The sequence below is a fragment of the Sinohyriopsis cumingii genome, chromosome 18, assembly GCF_028554795.1.
Source record: "Sinohyriopsis cumingii isolate HCF-2022 chromosome 18, ASM2855479v2, whole genome shotgun sequence".
Lineage (NCBI taxonomy): Eukaryota > Metazoa > Mollusca > Bivalvia > Unionida > Unionidae > Sinohyriopsis > Sinohyriopsis cumingii.
Window position 1 is genome coordinate 30,307,757 of NC_142978.1, and position 20,856 is coordinate 30,328,612.

Consider the following 20,856-nt stretch of genomic DNA (forward strand, 5'->3'; position numbering starts at 1 on the left):
CCATAAAAAAAACTGTTTCTCAGTACATATATCCTAATTTTGATGATGCAAGCAAGTTTTAAACATGCATAGAAAAAGTCGCATAAACTGACGAAGTATATTTTATCTATTGCTAGAAGTATATTTACAACTTGTTTTAAGATAGATATAAAGGATACCTACATTTTTAGTAGATATACGGAAATATTTGCCCGAGTGATTGGGAAACATTGTATTATCAAGCGTGACAAAGCCACAAGTGACAATACAACATGTTTCCATTTCCATACATATCCTCAAAACACGTATATGTTCTTTTTATTGCACATATTTAAAGGCATTTGCATTCGTTTTCCCCAATCTGCGCCAATGCGAGTAAAATCTGCACAGCGAAAATTTGCACAGCGACGTTTTGCAAATTTAGCTTGTAGAAATAATAATGCTTCAGAATGTGTATTTTGTCAAAATAACGACTGTCTTTCTATGAAAATTAAGACATTTTAATTTTTTTAACATATTTCATGCACCGATTGATACTTTTGGGTGGGGTGACTAGAAACAAAAGAGAAGGCTTGTATCTGCCAGACTTCAGAGCGTAAAATCTTCAAAGAGAATATTTTAATGACTGTGAGTTTACTTGTAAGTAAAAAAAAATTCTTCACTTGGTTTATTTCTACATTCAAACGTAAATTTGTGCGTGACCTTGGCAAGCTTACAGTCCAGCTCTGCAGCAAAAAAATGTATCCAATTTTTGATTCTTATTTAATTTCGGTTTGCAATCAAGACTAATCAACGCCCGATTCGTCCATCGTTTTCAAAACTATCATGATGAAGTTTAAAGGTCCTACTGAAACAAATGCATTACTGTATTTATTTACAAGTGGGTTTTTTTCTTCTTCTCATAAACTGTGTTCAGTATGTCGTACAGTATTACAGGTATACAATAATGTATGGGTGACGCGTAACAACAGGTCCTGTAAGTTCAGACACTGACAGTTTCGTGATTCGTGTAGAAAACTAATTATGAAAACTTTATACGTGAAGTCTACCATTTGCTGTTAGGAGTTCGTTTTATGCATTTCTTGATAGCACTTAAATGATTGCACAAATTTACATCAGAGTATCTAAAGTTGAAACATTTTAAAATCTGTACATCCTGATGGAGAGAGAGAGAGAGAGAGAAAGAGAGGGAGAGAGAGAGACAGAGACAGAGAGAGAGAGAGAGAGAGAAGAAGAAGAAGAAGAAGAAGAAGAAGTCAAATATGCCTGAATATGGAAATGTGGATAGATTAACTAACTTAGGGGTAGATTTACTTCCTTACTGGAAAAAGAAAGTAATTCTGAAAGAGATAACGTTCCCATATAAAAAATTTTAATAACTGATATATTTCAACATTTCATTATGAAATACATAATTAAGACATGAACTTATCTTTTTCCCGACGCCCAAGTTTTGCTGAGTGAAGTACATGTCTATATACACCCAAGAGTCGTGCGGAGTGAAGTACATGTCTATGTACACCGAAGTGTCTTGTTGAGTGAAGTACAGGTATGTATTCACCTAAGCGTCTTGTTGAGTTAAATACAGGTATATATACTCTTAAGAGTCTTGCTGAGTAAAGTACAGGTCTATATACATCTAAGAGTCGTGCGGAGTGAAGTACATGTCTATGTACACCGAAGTGTCTTGTTGAGTGAAGTACAGGTATGTATTCACCTAAGCGTCTTGTTGAGTTAAATACAGGTATATATACTCTTAAGAGTCTTGCTGAGTGAAGTACAGGTCTATATACATCTAAGAGTCGTGTGAAGTACAGGTATATGTGCACCTAAGACTTTTGTTCTAGAAAAGATTAAATATTCCTCGAGAGGAATTCAATTTTAACTTGACAGTTAATCCATTTAATATATTTTGCATTTAATGTAATGAATTAGCAGAAGTTATTGAAAGTTTTACTTTATCGAGTAATATGTCTTGTCACTCGCAACCGTCTTCATTTGTGTTCCGGGAATGTTTATTTTGTACTTTCATACGCGTGGATTTAAATTTTTTAGGGTTTTTGTTTTTACTATGTCAGCTTTACGCTTGTGTATTTTTGTAATGGATTGTATTTACAAATGAAGTTTCTTCGATGTATATTTATTTTCGTATAATTTCGTTCATCTATCATTATTTTTAATTAATAATGATGAATGTGTGAATCTTTTTATTTACCTGATTCCTTTTGCTAATATACATTTATAATCATTTCCAACCGTTTCTTTTCATTGTGAGATGACATGAATGATTAATGCGAGACGAAAGACCGTCAGAAGTTGGTAAACATCTTAGGGTTTATTGTTGCTTATATTTCTATAAAAAAAGAAATCGCGAAAAAATAAAATGCGAAATTTTGAACAATCGTTAATGCGGAAAAGTGTAATAATGAGGAACATTCCCCTCATTCAGTATTTTACAATAAAGGACGAGATTTTAATTTTTCACATGTGATGTACCGAAATTGGGATCCTCTCGACAACTATCGCCATCTTTAAAATTCAGTGTAGCAAATGTACATGCCAACTTTAGGAATTACTGCAAATAGCAACATGAAAACAATAAAGAAAAGGAAATCAGGTGGCAAAATGCGTCGGCTATGAACGGTAATACAATTATTAGAGGTTGGATCTTGCAACAATGGATTCGCATGCAAACTTTCACTGGTTTGGAACCACCTAATAGTAATGTGAACAATGCATATACTACATGCCATTAACTGTCGTGCAGGTGTGAACACTCGGTCACCTGACATACGTTTTAATATGTGGATGAAATCATGTTTACACTACATCAAGTAGATGCGTCTATGGTTTTATAACTGACGCAGTTCTAGGCGTTAGCCAATGAGTAGTTGTTATTCATATTGATTTACTCAGTATTGTCATTTCTAATATTTTATAACAAGGTATTCAAGCATGAGCAGCATTTTCTTTCATTGTATTAGTTTTATTTCAAATAATTTAGGACAGAACGAAACAAATGTTCTAACCTTAGGCATACTTTTTGCTTAGTCAGGGTGCTCCTCGAATAAAAGAGCATATGATGTGATCGTGGTGATACTTCATAAACGTACGTTTTGGGCTGACGCACACCCTTTCAGTTATGCGAATATAATACATCTTCATGAAACGATAGGCTTTGAAAACATTTTAACCATCAATAAGATACACGTACTTTGGATGTTAATGTTATTCATGAAATGTTTTAATGAAAAAATGCAAACAAAAACATAATTGGGGAACTAGTACTTACGTCATCAAATCATATTTATGTCAATGAAGGTATTATGAAGGAAAACTTGCCACTATGCGATATATATTTCTTGCATACGACGGAACATAACGAAGACTTACTGCATTCACATGCGAAATATATTTCTAGTATGCGATGTAAAAGGCCGAGGAAGTTCCTATTCTATTTTGTTATGCTGTTTTGAGCCCTGGATAATCTAAACCTTAGTACATGGTATCCACCTACACACACGTTAAATGGATTCAGGCATGCTTCTCTGACCACAGATTGAAATCCCACAATAAACACGGATACAAGAATCTGAATGACGTCATTGGTATAATATGACGCCTGCTTCCTACGCATTCCACAAAAAATATTTCCATTCTGCTCAAAAGCTAGGTGGCATGATTCCACCATATTTATTTCAGTGGCGTTTAACAGTTTCGTATTTTGCATATTAATTTTAAAGAAAACGAATTTCCCATGGTGTCCTCACTGGTTTTGCTGGCTATTTCAAAGAAATCTTGTATATCTTAGGTATTGTTCAAAGAACGTTTAATTCCCTTTATTTTGGTGTTTGATTGATGGGTGTAATATGGGTTATAGAGTATAATGCTTGGCCTTACTCCAGATGTGCACCTTTCAAAAAAGTGCTAGCTCCACTTGGTCATTTTCACTTCCTGGACTTCAAAAGGTAAATTGTAGAACAAAGAGCCGATACCTTTTTTTTTTTCTTTTACATTTTATAGATTTGGTAATTCATTCATTGAACTCTCAGAAGCCAGTATTGTCTAGTTGGGCAAAATTCGTTTTCGTATTATAATAGGTGCTAAAGATATTGTATTTTAGACTAATTCAGGCTGATTTTTAGTTAAAGGGTGCAGTAATTTTAGTTAGCAGTGTGCTTTGATCATATGGATCATATACAATTTCCATAAGTGTGTGTGTGTGTGTGTGTGAGAGGGAGAGAGAGAGAGATAGAAAGAGAAAGACAGAGAGATTAGGATTTTTAACGTAGCTTTAACAATTTTTGAGTCATTTCGCTACGATGTCAGCAGTGTGGCAGTTTATAGTGATGTCTAGCACTGGGGCATCATGCCGCAGACACGTCGCATGATGTCCCACCCAGTCATTATCCTGACACCAGGCCGACCAGTCCTAACACTAACCTCTTAATGCTAAGCGCCAAGCGGGGTAGCTGTTAGTACCATTTCCATAAGTACAATACCTAAAGAAATGCCAGCCACATTTCATCAAAGAAGCATTGAGGTATGACAACATGCTCTCCACTGTGCACGTTTCAAATGCAAACAACTTCACCTTACATACGTCACTCTCAAAAATATAAAATAACGTTGTGTGGAGTGGTAGCCTAACCAAGGGAGGTAACCCACTCCGAACGTAGCTCAGCCATTTCCGTCCGGTCGTGCATTCTCGGTAATGATATTGAAGAGTGGAGACTAGTCTTGAAATGGAAGGATACTATATATTATATATGGGATTGGCTGACCACGATTTGCTGATCATGAAAGAAAGATTTTAGAATAAAAGAAACTTGCGCGAGCTTGTCCTAGATGTAACTGAAAGAAATTTAGACATTGTTTTGTTGATGAAATTCCGTTCCTTTACAGGCTTGAGTTTGAAAGACCCATAACTGAAATCAGGACCTGATTCACTGGTGCGGAATTAAAACTATATGTTTCAAAATCATGTTAAACCAGAAAGTGCCATGGCTAATATGGTTTTTCTGTACACAAACGATATGATAAAGGATGTGTATATACTGACAAATATAGGTTTAATCATATTCACTCGGAAATGTAAAGCCATTGCATTTTTAATATTTTAGTATTTGCAGAGGGTTTACTGTGGGAACGGAATTAGTACCGTGAATCCAATAAAATAACTGTGGAGCATGTTTTCAGCATAGCGCTATGAACTCTAGAAGAGACTGGACGTAAAATGACGTAGTTGCAACTTTTGTCTCCTGTGGAATGATTCAAACTTTAAAACGTTTATACAGTTTTAATAATCACAGTAATAGGCATGTGAAAGAAAATGGTATTCAGCGAAAGTATACGAGATATTGGAAATAGTCTTCAATTTACGAAACTGTCTAAATCAGCCGCTCAGTCTTTTCTGCTGCGGAAAATTGATGGGATCTGAATAATTGTTATACTGTATGACAAAATTCAATCACTAACGTACGCATTTCTTTGATAAGAGGGGCATACTATCTTAACCTCTGCAAATATGATGCATTTTTTAAATACTCTTTCAGCTATTATTGCATGGACAATCGGAGACAGGATACTTTTCCAATACCTTTCTATTTAATTAAGTTTACTTGGTCACACACACTCGCACGCACACACACACACACACACACACACACACATATATATATATATATATATATATATATATATATATATATATATATATATATATATATATATATATATATATATATATATATATATATATATATATATATATATATATATCCAGTTATATATCCAGTTATATATATATATATAACTCAACTAAATTGTGGAGGAATATAAATCACCATGGCGTAACTTTTGTTGATGTATTTTTTTTTACAAAGACACAAATACATGCACAGTTCGATACACGTGGAAGCAAGGGTGTCACTTATCATAAAGCGATGTGGACAAATTAATGTAAAGTGAGCAAGAGGAAGAATTAAATTATAAATTAGGTCACAGCGACTTTGTTCTAATATAGCATGTGTGAGTTTTACAAAAGGGTTTCATATAGTGAGAGATTACTGATATAGTTGTGAGAGAACTTATAAAGATTTAAAAGCTATTTATCTCTTTTCAAGGTTGTCAGTGAGAATATATGAATTATTTTGGGCGCTTATGTTACAGTTTTAAAGGAATGAAAGAAATAATTCCGTTTTTATCCAGATCATCGTCTTTTTATCGTTCTTTTTAGTGAAGATGACGACGACGACGATGATGATGACGTGCATATCCTGCACTTGCTCAACCAAGTGTGGATAACTACCGCGTATCCACAATATTACAGCGTATTTACAAGCTGCGCCTTTCAGTGTAAGACGTTTACTTTTTTAGTAACTTTGCCCATCATTGTGGTTAGGTCTGCTGATCTTTCTTGTTAATCATCACTGTCTTCACTTTAACATAAAATTTGCTTTATAACATCAACGATCATATCAAACTTGGAATTATTAATATCTGAGTTGCGCCTATGTAGGGCGTCGACCGTTATGCTGATATTTGAAGATTAGTGTGGTCAAAGTTTTGTCTTGATTGATCCCCTACTGATTTCTTTTGTGTTTTCTTCCTCCCACGTTTAAACTTGTATGTCTCAAACAGATTAATTTTGCAATGGTAATTCACTGAAATCCAACCCAACCCCACTGAAATGCGGACTTGGGACCTAGAATAGGCTAAATGAGTCCTCTTGCATCTTAATATATCCACCAACGTTTGTCTTTTTTTCTGTGTTTAACGCTTGCTAAAAAGAAGGTCACGAGTTCAAAACTCGCGGCGGATCCAATTGTAAAAAATACTTAGTATTTTTATCTTTGAACTTTCTTTTAAACTCGCTCATCTAGATTTTGTTTTATATTTCCGTCCTATCATGGGCAATTAAATTAGTAATGGAATATATCATCAATGGAGACAAAACTGTGGCGCTGTGGTTAGCGTGCTTGAATTGCGACTCTTATATTGCAGGTTCGAATTCTATTATTGGATTAGTCTAGGGCGGCGACAGTGGTGTGTCATTGGGCTGATTACTTTACTCAAATTGCGTCGCCATTAAATAAGCTATCTGTGTTGCTGTGCCTTAATAACACTAACCCATACCAAACCAAATCCAGTTTCACACGATGTACATTGATGCTTAGAAATGTGCCTACGAAACGAGTGTTAACACTCTCGGTTGACTAAAAGCCAGATTTTGATCTTGGACCACAGTGTATGTGTTTCTTGTTAAAACTACAAATGAGTATCATCCATCAGAAAGCAAGAGCAAAAGAAATTTCCAGACACATATCAATACAGAAACAAAAATTGTCTAAGTTCCGCAGGTATATCGTCGTGTGTGTCACGTCAGTCTCTTCAGTGGGTGAAAAACAAACCTGGTGGTGTAATGGTTGCTGATGTGTCGATTTATGTATTGATAAGATAGAAAGAAGATCAGTACAATTCGTAACGGGGAAGAAATTTAGCGGCATTTATAGACATACCAATTGGAAAGATCACTTGCTATCTATACATAGATTATCCTTGGCCCTTGAAGGGTCTTCGTTGCAGGTAACTGTGGAGAATACTGAATCATCAGTTAATAATTGATAAGTTTGTATGTTACATCTACAGAGCGTGACTCATCTTCATTTTTAGGTAATTCGGTTAAAACAGTCGATGGTAACACATCAAATGATAATTCCAAACCAAATTACCACAGCGATCATCATGATGTATATAAGGAAACGAAGATAATAAAGTAACATCACCTAATTAAAGCGAAATGATTACACGAGGATATGATCTTACAAAGATAGCTAATTACTGGCTTAGTAAGAACATGGTTAATAATCTGGCAAAAATCTATATTTACGGCACAGTAAGACTATGTAGGTTATTATATTTCAGAAGTTGATATTTAATGGGACGTAAGACTAGTTAGATACTATGTGAGATAATCGATATTTATTGGCGCAGTAAGACCAGCAAGACATTATTTTGCAAAAATCGATATATGCTGGCACAGTCACACTATCCTGCAATTGTGAAAATTTACCGAAATAAGTATAGTTGATACAAGTCTACTTTTTGTATTGCAAAATCAGCAATTTTGATTGATTAAGCAATTTAAAATGCAGAGCATATATAAAACAATGTGAAATCACTAGCACATCTATATCCTGCTATGGTGCAATCTGAATGTCACTGTACAGGTATACATAATATAATTGTTTTCTGACATTGTTACTAAGCAACACCGCTTGATCTAGGCATATCGCACGCGATTACAGATCGATAGGTGCTCGGTTCGGATTTTGCCATAGGTAAACAGATTGTTCTATATATATATAGATGCATCTTGTTGTCTGAATGACCTGGTAATTAGATAATATAATCAGATCAAACACATTCGGCAGAATACGTGTACAGCTTGGGATTAGTTAGGACTTAGAACGTGCACACAGTGTACAATGCACAAGGCATGCCAACAAAGAGACGTGTGAGGAAGTTGCTATGTGACCACGTGAAGTTCCGTAATAAGTCAGAAAGATTTTAGGGAGGAGTTGGCAACGTGCGGGGTTCATGCATGAAACTCCGCGATTAAATGAATAATGAGAAAAACGACAGGCTGATGCAATAAAGCCAAAGATGTATTTGAACTATGAGAGGCGCCAATTGACGTTAGGAAGGCACAGAATGAGCCGCGTGACATGGTAAAAAATGACCTAAGTGATTTCGTAATTAACAGAGTGCACAGTGCGAATGTGTAGAGTAGAAAAATATCTTCATTAAGAAAATGTCCTCCCCTTAGCAATGATACGTTTAGTACTTCAGATATGACTACCCCTAAGGATAGAATATAAAGACAAAGAGGTGGGATTTTTTGTACTGAAGTTTGATATTAAAGACACATACAAAATAGTTGTATATATATATATATATATATATATATATATATATATATATATATATATATATATATATATATATATATATATATATATATATATATAATCTAATAACCCAAAACGAAGGCACCAATACTTGATGTTCCGACAACAAATAATTACACCTATGTATAATATGTTTTCAACTGGAAGATAATTAATATGGATGAATAAACAGAATATAAACCGGATGATAATGAAAATCGTATAGATTTAATTTCAGTTAAATATCAATTAGTAATGACTTTGCGGCGGAATCAATAAAGATTTTTATGACTATTTCAATGATACTGAACAATATTTGAAGATTATCATTACAATGCTGGTTGTGTTGTAGCTCAGTCAGAATTAACGATCAGACTTCTTAAAAAACCAATTTCAAAAGATGTACAAGCTAAGTATGTACATTTTCTAAAACATAAAAACGTTTCCAATATGTTTATCAGATGTGAAATGGATGCTAACCATTAAGTTTTTATTCGATATTGTACATACCAAATTTTAACAACAAATATGCGAAAGTAAAAGACGCTGTTTGGAAGGGTTCAGTATTTAACAATATATACAAGTAAATATCGATTGCTTAGGGTAAGTTTATATCATGAACGAGTTATGAGCAAAAAAATAGCTTGTATAAACTTGAAAATAAAATAAAAACTGCAGATGTTTCTTTTATGCCGTGGAATCTGTGACCATGTAGTCACAAACAAACACTACTTAAATAGATACAGTTTGACAGATTTCCCATGAAAATAGAGGGCATTTGAAAATAATTTTGATATATTCTTAAATATGGATAAAATAGTATCAGTGATAGACATCTGAACTGAAAAAAATTGCATGCAACAGCACATGATAACTAATACTTATTGTTTTGGTATTATTGAATTTGAGTAAGGGAGATACATACATTTTATGTTTTATATCAGACACAACAGATGCATGTATAGTTAGTTGTTCCCTGGCCATTGAATCACAACAAGGTAGCGTTGTTGGTAATAAACACTGTAATTATTACTTGGAGGTGTGCTCAAACATTCGACATCTGCATTATCTTGGTTGTCGCTTTTTGTAGTAACTCCATCTTTGGCTTTATTCATATAGATTTAGAGGACATAGAAACATTAGACATAATACAATATATGTTTCGGCAAAGCGAAACTTAATAATTACTTTTGCAATTTCTCAAATTTCTACTTTTGATGGGCCTATTAACAACAACTCCTTCACAGGCATGATGTAGACACCTATTAGGATAGATTTAAATTCCGGGTTATAAAAGTAATTAACACTTATATATCACTCCGTGTGCAAAGCGGTAGAATTCATTAGCCGAAAGAATGAAAAGTATCTCTAGTACTGAGTTCGAGAGAATCCAGACACAGCTATTGCATGTAGGAACAGTATAGTCACTCACGTTTGCTCGACCCAGTTTGTAATTCGTCTGTAAACTAAGGTATTAGTACAAGCCATGGTTGCTGTCTAAACATTGCCGCATGCTAGAGTTAATCTATTATACAAGGTTACGGAGACCAGAGAGAAGATCCGGCATCTTGAATAGGCACAGGCGTTCGTCAGCGCAACTTCCCATCTGGGTGTTACAGCTTTGTCTTTGATCAGAGGAACCGCGAGGGAACGGGGCGTGTTTTAAGAGACATCCAATGGGAATTGAGACGGAGGTTGTGGAAACAATTTCGATCCAAATTATAGTTTCTAATTTGCAAGCGAAAATCTAGTTTCGCCTAGGAAGATTGATGAGCAATATAGGGTTACTCCGAGAGAGCCAATCCTAATTTGGCGATAAAACTTAGAGAGGAGATTATAAGGAAAGATAAAGCTTCCTAAAGGTCAGTAGGTTATTTGCTCGATTTTTGCAGAATATTAAGGCATTATAATTGTAATTATGTGTAGTATGTATACTTAATTACTAGGATGTACTTTTGTAGTGTTCATTTACATGCGTATTTGAGAAATGAGTTTGAGTATTATGTAGAGAATTATGTAGATTGTTAGCTTGTGGTCAGAATTAATTTTGTAATTCGCTATTAGGCTACTTAGTAGTAACCTAGCGCATTTATTCATGTGATATGTTTCATTTTACACATCCTTGAATTGTGAATTTGGAAAATGGTTGAGGTGTGTTAGATTAGTTAATATGGATGCATGGATATTTGAATATTTGTATACTTGTATGAGTTGTAATGTAAAGAAATGTGTCTGATTGCTGTATATTTATTGGTATAATGGGATTAGGAACATGCACTGATGTAACACAATTTATTGATCTATGTATGAGAAGTAATTGATACGGTGCTTTTATTACGACGTTGTTTTACCATACAAGAACGTATGAGTATTTCGATATGAATGAATGCGTGACCGAATAAATTTAATAGCCGTTATCTGATAATAGGTTTGGTGTAATGTGAGATGAGAGGGCTAAGGAAAATATTGTACCGTCCTTGTGGTTTCACAGGAAGCTTTTTGGGGGACACAACTTCCTGTTCAATACGTCCTGCGTCTATAAGAGGGGAGATGGAAGTGACACAAGTCTAGTCGGTGAAGAGAGTCGAGGAGGAGGAGGAAAAGTAGTCGAGGAGGAGAAAGTGGAGAAGGAGGAGGATTATAGAGAAGTCGAGGGTGAGAAGGAATTTGGAGACACTCAGGAGGAAGAGGAGAAGGAATTGGAGGAATAAGAGAGAAGAATACACAGATGAGTTTAATACAAGGACAAGTGGAAAGCTATCTCACACTACAAATCAAATGATGCAATAGGCTATCACAGCGCCGATCGGAAGGAGAGTACTTGGTAAATTTAATCAGTTGATTATTGAATTGGCATTAAATTAGTATTCGTTGAATTTCACTTTTTTGTATATTCAGTCATTTGACCGCTGACATTGCTGACTGGGGGCTCAGAGCTTTACATCTATCTTTCACTAATTTAACTTCCAACTATAATCGAGCCTGGGTGAGACTTATAAAATAATTTAAATAAATACTGGAAGCACCTCACCCCATACCTACCACAGTGACGGCATAACAAAACCGACACGCCACAGTTGGCGCTTAGTCCAGGATTTGAATTGGAAATATTATCTTTTCCATCCTGTGCATTTTGAATTTGTATGATTTTTAAACTTGTGTATGTTATATTTTGATATTTACATACTTTGCAGATTTCAGTTACTTTGAGTAATTTTGAAGCAAATATCGGGCAAAATATTTTAGTGAAGTTAGTTATTGTCAACAGGTAAGTAGTGGGCTGGGAACGTGTAACATCTGTCAATCGTTTAATACGTTGCGACAGGGTATCACTTACTGTTAGTACAATCATAAAATGGCTACATAAAGACAGATGATTAAGGAATATCGCGTCGTGGGCTCGTAAGATCTAGCGTACGAGGGACACCGCCTGGCAGCGTTCATAGAGTAGAGAATCAAAGAATGGAGGGCTGAAGAAGCAACCGAAAGAGACATGGCCAAGATAGCAGCGGACAGAGAGACAAAGAAGGAGCTGGTCAAGATATCAGAAGACAGAGAGACACAGACGGAGCTGGCCACGGTATCAGCGACCATAAAAGAAAAAGAGTTCACTCGTGCTCTCGAATGGAGAAATTAAGAGCAGAAGCTATGACCACCGATAGGGACGACTCCAGTACGAGTTCTGGAGGGAGCGTACGGCCGATTATCGACCACCAAATGGTACAGATAAGTATTCCGCGGTTTAGTGACAAAGAAGAGTCCATTGACGATTTCCTCGTGTAATTTGAGAAACTGGTGTGAGTTCATAAAATTTCCAAGCAACAATGGGAGATTAACGTTTCAGCCTTTTTGCAAGGTACAGCTCACGAGGTTTACCATAACTTAGCTGCAGAAGCCGACGACTGCAACGCGCTCAAAAATGCCCTTCTTCGCCATTATCTGCTGACCGCCGAAAAGTACCGTAAACATTTCAGGACTCGACAAAAGAGGCAAGGTCAACCCATTCTCAATTCCACACCCGTGTAACAGGGTTATTTAAGAAGTGGATAAAGATGGCAGAAGGTGAACGATCGTACCACGGGCTACACGAGGTTATTCTCAAGGAGCATGTCCTGAGTACTTATCATCGCGAGTTGACAGTATTCTTAGAGGAGAGAGAGCACCAGACTCTCGAAGAGACTGCCAGCATGGCGGAGAGATATGGGCAGACACGTTGAGTCGCGCAGTGCGGTTGAGGCAGATCTGGCTGTCCGTAACAATCAGGGCGACGGGAAGGTCGGAGGAGGATCTACAGGTAAGGATGCCACCCATAGACCAGGACAGGTCTCACCCACGGAAACGGGCCTTGCAGGACGGCGATGGCCACGGACGTGCTACAACTGTAAGCGCCCGGGGCATTTTGGAAGAGACTGTCCCAAGGGCAGGCAGACCCAGGTGAATGCCGTCGCTAGGAAGGAGTGCGAGCCGGAAGCAACCTGTAAACCAGCAAACCTCACGCCCTGCTGTGTCAGTGGAGATGGTGCCACCCTCTTGTGCGAAACTGAGTGTAGCGTTCCCGCTCTTGTAGATAAGAAGTATGTTAAGCCCGAGGATTATACAGGGGAGGTAATTGAGGTCCAGTATGAGAATAGCGCGCGTGACTCGTTGCCAGTGACTGTCATTGACCTCGATTCACCGTACTTGAAGGTGAAAAGTGAAGCTGCATGCTTGGATGGACAATCACATGACGTCATATTGGGATGTCGTTATGTGTTCCCACAACCGAACCATGAAACCTGCTAACCGATGCCGGTGAGTGCTGTGGAAACCAGGTCCATGAGTCGACGGACGAAACCGACACCGATAGAAGTTACGTCGATACCCATCAGTAACGTACTTCCGAATTGGGGAAACTAAAGCAGGAACACGCAACTCTGACGCACTTGCATAAATAGGCTCCAGAGGGAACGGAAAAAGAAACTCGGAATGGCACGGTGAAATTCGTATACAAGAAGGGGATCTTGTATCGCTATGCCAGGAATGGATACGAACACTTCAAGCAAGTCGTCGTGCCAAAGGAGAAGCGAGGTGAAGTGTTGAAACTCGTTCACGAAAGTCTCATAGTAGGACACATGGGAATTGCGAAAACGCGACACCGTCTTGTCAAGGAATTCTATGGGCCAGGGGTCCAAAGAGATGTTAAGCGTTCTGTCTCTCCTGTGACAAATGTCAGAGAATGGCATTGTAAACGGATCATCGACCTGTCCCCTTGGGGAATACACCCCTTATTGATGAAGCATTACGAAGCGTCGCGATAGATTTGATAGGACCGATAAAATCCGCTTCGTCGCATGGAAATCGATATATTTTAATGGTCGTAGATTACGCTTCACGCTATCCAGAGCTTGTCGGGTTGCGTACTATTGATCCGGAAACCGTCGCTGGATCGCTTTTTTTGGGAATTGGTCAAGAGTCTGAGTACCTGACGAGATCCTGACTGATCAAGGGACACACTTCATGAGTCGTGTGATGGCAGAGGTGAACCGACTGATGTCGATTAAGCACTTCACGACTACATTGTATCACCCCAATGTAACGTATTGGTCGAGCGGTTTAACGGGATTCTGAAAAACACACTTAAGAAGCTGTGTGAAGGCCGCCCAAAAGATTAGGATCGATACATTCCTGCTATGCGTTTCGCATATCGGGAAGTACCACAAGCGAGATTAGGGTTTTCTCCCTTTGAACTTTTTTATGGGAGGATCGTACGTGGCCCAATTGCCGTGCTGAGACAGCTGTGGGCGGACGATCACGCTGTCGAAGAGGTATGTACTACCTATCAGTACGTCTCAGAATTGCGAAACTAACTGGAGGGAGTTTCTTCTCTCACACAGGAACACCTAAAGCGAGCAAAGTCGCGTCAGGCGAAGCATTACAACAAACGCGCGAAACCACACCAGCATGAAGTAGGGGACAATGTGTTGTTGCTGTTGCCCCAAGAACACAATAAGCTGCACGTTTCTTGGCGAGGGCCCTACGTCGGAACTGAGAAAGTCGGAGGTCAAATCTATCAAATACGGCTACCGGATAAAGGGAATCTGTACCATGCCAATTTCCTTAACAGATACAGAGAAGGAGATTCCGTCAGCGACTTTGTCGTCGCCACGATCGTCACAGCGGACGCAAAGACGATACGGAAGGTGCAAACACTATCTTGAGCTATCCGTTAGCGAGGGCTGAGACACACTCGGACGTAGAGTGTCGACTGAGGACTAGCGGTAACAGATAGAGACGTTGCCGGCAGGGTATTCCGATCGTAACAAGATAACCGGGTGGGATTTCAGATTTACAGCAGAACACTTTTGATGGTGATACAGATACAATATTTAATGATAAATGACTTGAATTACCAAATAATTATGATTAATGAGTGCGTATATAATATCCAAATATTGGATCAATTAATATAATCCGCATGAACTAAATAATAAAAATACAAATAAATGACTTTACACAGTACAAGCACAAGGGATGAATGATTCACAGTGATTCACACCGAAAGAATGATGTGTTTTACTCAAATAGTAAAAACTGGTATTTTACTCATATAGTAAACATGTATACACTCAAAAAGTGAAAATGATGAAAACAAAGGGACAGATGTACAAAATATCTTTACAGTCCCAAAACACACTGGGTGTTACAAACCCCAAAGATTTTTCCGCGGCTAATATATTACATGTATGGGGTTACACACTCCGTCACCAGCACACTTGGCTACCAGTCACACTGGTCAATCAAGCAGACAGCATTTCAGGTTGGTCAATCAAGCAATCAGCGCCCATCAATCTCGGTCGGCAACGCCCGATCACCTGCTACTCGACCAGCAACACTTTACTCACCTATACGGCTGCTATGGCTCAGCTTCAAAGCTGCTACGGTCAGTTGATATGGTTAGCTCTACAGCTTGTACCACGACGATTCCGATCACTCTGATCACTCTGGTCAGTCCGACCACTCCATCCACTCTGGTCAGCTGAAAATACATATAACGCCGTTTACTATGCATGGTACGGGCATATACGATAAAACGTAATGGCGTTATATACGGTAATCTATACAAATTACATTAGCGGCACAATAATTACAAAACAATGCACAAGTTTAGAAGTGAACCCAACTGTTCCCGACAAGAATCCTACAGTACTAAACGTTTCTTAAGAATGCAACTTTATATAGTGCTAATATAAATTTCTTGCCAAGTCACAAACAAGAATAGAACATATTTGCATGTGTTACATATGTCTGATTTAATATTTATTTTAATTTAATTATTTGTTTGTTTTATTTTTTTAAATTCTATTATATGCTATTATAATGTAAATTTATTCATTGGAGATGATATTTTCCCAGAAAATCAGTTAACCTGAATCATTCTTTCGTAAACACCAGGTGTTAATTTAGATCTTGACCTTGTTTCAGAATTTGTAGCCACCTTCGTAAACAAGTTCTATTTTATTTTACAATGATTGGTTTTCGTCAGGGTCATTTATGGTGTACGTGACATAAGCTCGATCACGTGACCCCCTCACCTTTATGATTTCGCAATTCCAGGTTTTCCATTGCTAAGCATTTGTTAGTTTTAATAGAGATGCGTAGAGAGAGATTTCTCAGTTTTGGCCTTTGTACACTGATGTCAAGTTATTTTGTTATAGCCAGATTTTGGGTTATAATTTTCTTCAGATCAGTTGGATTTCAAAAGGATTAATTATTTTTTCTCTGGAAATATTTTGAGGAGTGCTCACAAAGAAATTTTGGAAAGACATTGCTTAAAAATTTGATTTGGATTTCCAACGCCGGAGTGCCATTATTGTATTTCTACCCCTATTTTCGAAATTTGAAAGACTTTATGTGTATTGTTGCCCCCTTAGTCTATGTAGTGTGTGCATATTATTCAAATAGAATTTTGAAAAAATTATTAATTTGGATTAGGGCTTTGTATACCGTCCTACTTTATAGTGTTTATATAGCTCCTTAAACCTGGCTGGTTTCAGAACTTTAATTACCTTATTGATCCTTGCCAGGGATCTATGTTGTCCAGTGTATGCTATATGCGTATGCTGTATGTACTGTGTGCAATCGGTTTTTTCTTGTTGTATGGACTGGCTCTATAATAACATTTATGTTTATGTTTATATTAATTGGCATGTGGCGTTGGCATGTGACTCAATTCTTTTGTTCACACGCTTCCCGTACAGAGGCCAGTGTCTTAATTCCAATGCTTTGAGTCTTTGTCTGATGTGAAAGTGATGTGTGTAGAATAGAAGAGGGAAGTATAAGTTTGAGAATAAAGTAATCAAAAGGACAAAGAAAATAGAAAATATTTTTATTGCTAAATGCTTGTATGTTGTGCATTTTATGCCTCTAGTTTTAGTAGATTGTATATATACCCCTGTTTTTGTTTTCGTACTTTTCTATGATTTGACCGAACCTTTATGGAGATACGATACGATCCATGCCGCGTGAACCACGTAGCTTAGGCATCGTACCATCATATGCTCCTTACTCAGTAAGGCCAATCCCTGTCCCTCAGTTACTGTTCTTTTTGTACCTATCGATGTTATTGCTTTCGAGGTATTCCATATTTTTATTAGTATGTTATTTTATTAGTTTTAAATTCAGTATTTACGTTGATAGATAGTTCTCAAGATTACAGTTGCAAAAACGTTGCAGTGAAGCTGCTTTAGGATAATCCTCTCGCATCGTGTCTACTTCTGTTTGTGTATCATATTAAATGAATTTATTGTTTACCTTTATTCGGAATATGTTTTAAAAGTATATAATCTAGATATAAGAATATAGTTCCAAAGTTACAGTTGCAAAAGCGTTGCAGTGAAGCTGCTTTAGGATAATCCTCTCGCATCGTGTCTACTTCTCTTTCTGTATCATATTAAATGAATTTATTGTTTTCCTTTATTCGGAATATGTTCTAAAAGTATATAATCTGGATATAAGAATATAGTTCCAAAGTTACAGTTACAAAAACTATGCAGAGAAGCTCCTTAAGGATAAATTCTATAGGAGAGTTTATAGCTATCATGTTTGTTTTTGTTTATATATTATATTTAGAAAAAAATATTTTAAGGTCTTCTTATGATTTCTAAAGGTTTTCATAATTTCGTTAATAACGTGGATTCAGAGTGTATTTTCTTATTTATGATGTCATTTGCACATAGTAGTTGTTTAGATTCCACTCCCCCATATCTTATTCGTGATTATATACATGTCTGTAGAAGTTTGGATACATCTTAAAATAATATGATTTTTTGAATCTGTATGGTTGTTACACAGTCTGCATGATGGTATAGTTCTTATTAGGTGCCTGTTGAAAGCTACCTCTCCAGTCACCCATTTGTCATGCTGGTATACGAACATCCTACTTTGTTTGGAGGTCGATCCTATACCTGCCCATTTATTCCATATCTCCCCCAGTTTAAATAATGCATTTTATTATTCCATATAAAGTCTATAATCTTCCCCGCATGACCTTCATCATTACTTCAGGTGCATTGTATTGATAATATAGTTGAGTTAACTATACAAGTAGGTTTTATCAACCTGAATACGCTCCATTAGATTGAGTGTTGTCTGTGATCACATTTCAACTTGCTCTTCTATCTTGATTAGTAGTTCACGTTAGTTGAAACGAGCTGAGTTCCTCTCATATAATATTCCTAATGCTCGTACAGGCTTTTTAATTATGTAAGGAGTTTAACCGAGGATATTACCTCTCCTGTTACCTATTAGTAATATTTTTGTCTTATCATGATTAATTGCTGACCCAGAGGCTTGTCCAAATTGTGTGAATTCATATTGTAAATGTTTAAAAGAGAATTAGTCTCTGGTGAAGATTGTGAAGTCGTCTGCATGTAGCATAGTTTTAAATTTCTCTTTACAATTAGGTATTTTAATTCCAAGAATATTAATGCTTTTATTAACGTTAATATTTAAAGATTATATTGCTATAATATAGAGTATCGTAGACAGGGGGCAACCCTGTCTTACTGATATCATAAACTCCTCTGTTACTGAACCACTTATTGTTACTTTACATGTTATATTTTTGTACATGGCTTTTATCCAATTAATGTTAGTTACGCCGAAACCACATGATTCCAATGCTTTAATGATGATGTCATACTCTATTCGATCAAAAGCTTTCTCTTGATCGAATAGAAACATGACTCCTTTCCCGCACTAGTTAAAAAACCAATTATTGATCCAATCGATATTGTATTATTTTGAATATTTCTACCCATTCCCCCCCCCCCCCAGCTTTTGTTTACATTTTTTTTTATGTAGGCAGGTTTTTATTCTGCTGGTGATAATTTTGCTTAGTCCTTTGTAGTCAGTATTTATTAGTGTAATCGGTCTCCAGTTTTTAATTTCGTTCCTATCTCCCTTCTCTTTATATATTAATGTAAGTATCCCTTCCCTCAATGTGTTTGACATTTCACCCTTTAAAAGTATGTTATTATATAGCAATTCTAGTACGTGAATTATTTCGTTTTGAAATCTAATATAAAAGTCAGATATAATCCCATCTGACCCTAGCGATTTCCCTTTATCCAAACTGTTAATTGTTTTACGAATTTAATTTTCAGTAACAAATTTGTCACAGTGTTCTTTATCTTGTTCTGGTAATTTTTGGTGATTAGTTTTCCCATCTAATTATATATATATATATATATATATATATATATATATATATATATATATATATATATATATATATATATATATATATATATATATATATATATATATATATATATATATATATATATATATATTGGGTCTTATACATTTCTGCATAATGCTCTTTAATGCATTTTAAAATACTTTTGTTTTTGTTTTTATAAGTTGTATTATTTATTTTTACACACTCTATTTTCTTTTCTAACGGTGTACATTGGTTGTGTGACTACATTTGCAGTATTTACGGTAGGAGACCAGTAAATTACACAAACGAATAAACAAGAAGGGACTCGGCAGATACCGCTTATGTCGCCATGGTGGCACATGTGACGCAGTTGTACTGGTGAAATGTGCCTTGAAACCATGAATTGACTGGGCTAAGGAAACGCAGGAAAAATAGTTCTCTGTGTTAGAGGATAGTTGTATAGTATCTACGGCGTGAACTGCTGACGGTACGGAAAGTTGACGAAGAGAAACCAAGCAGAAGTGCGGTTGACAGATATTTGGCAAATTTTTAGATCTGTGGTCTTGCATTGATTAGCGAAAAATGTATGTATAGAATGGACACGTCGGGCTTTCTAATTTATAACCGAAGTTGTATAGAAGTCTTTGGAAATTTGTGGTAAACTTATGACTTTTAGTGGAAACGTGCCAGGGTCTGACACCGCTTGGTCAAGCAAATACCGCTGGCTTACAGCAATACTATTTGGCTGGATTTGAGCTTTTATTGCAGGAAACTCGCCTCATCGGCAATGACTAGTCGCTTTTTGACAAAATAGAGTAATATCTTCGCTGCATAATACGCGTACGAATCTGTCCTCTCTCTCTCTCTCTCTCTGGCATGTGCAGATATAAATTTGAAAATAAGAACGAATGTTTGTGTTACCCATATTGTTTATTTCACGGAGACTTTTTATTTTTCAAGTCACTTTTTTAATAAATCGATGATGTATACAACATTATTTCTGTTGTAATTTGTATAGTGTTTTATCTCAGCCTCAACACAAAGAATAATGATAGACTAAAGCATCGATAACAACAACAACTTATCTATGTTAACTGAATTGAAACATACTAAAATACCTTAAAGTTCAGTAATTGCAGAAGCGAAGAACAGAGTTCTATGAGAGTAAATGTATGCATAGATTTAGTGTTGTTTTAATAGGACATCGTTTACAACAGAACTGTC

The 20,856-nt window shown here is 36.5% G+C and overlaps 1 long non-coding RNA gene across 1 annotated transcript; it reads left to right on the forward strand.

The window, feature by feature from the left end:
* The first annotated feature begins 636 nt into the window (after positions 1-636).
* LOC149776305 (uncharacterized) lies at positions 637-20,605 on the forward strand. The gene is made up of 4 exons (XR_016416289.1): positions 637-1,684; positions 6,218-6,336; positions 11,422-11,754; positions 19,906-20,605. It is a non-coding gene; the product is annotated as an uncharacterized LOC149776305 (long non-coding RNA).
* Positions 20,606-20,856: the final 251 nt, after the last annotated feature.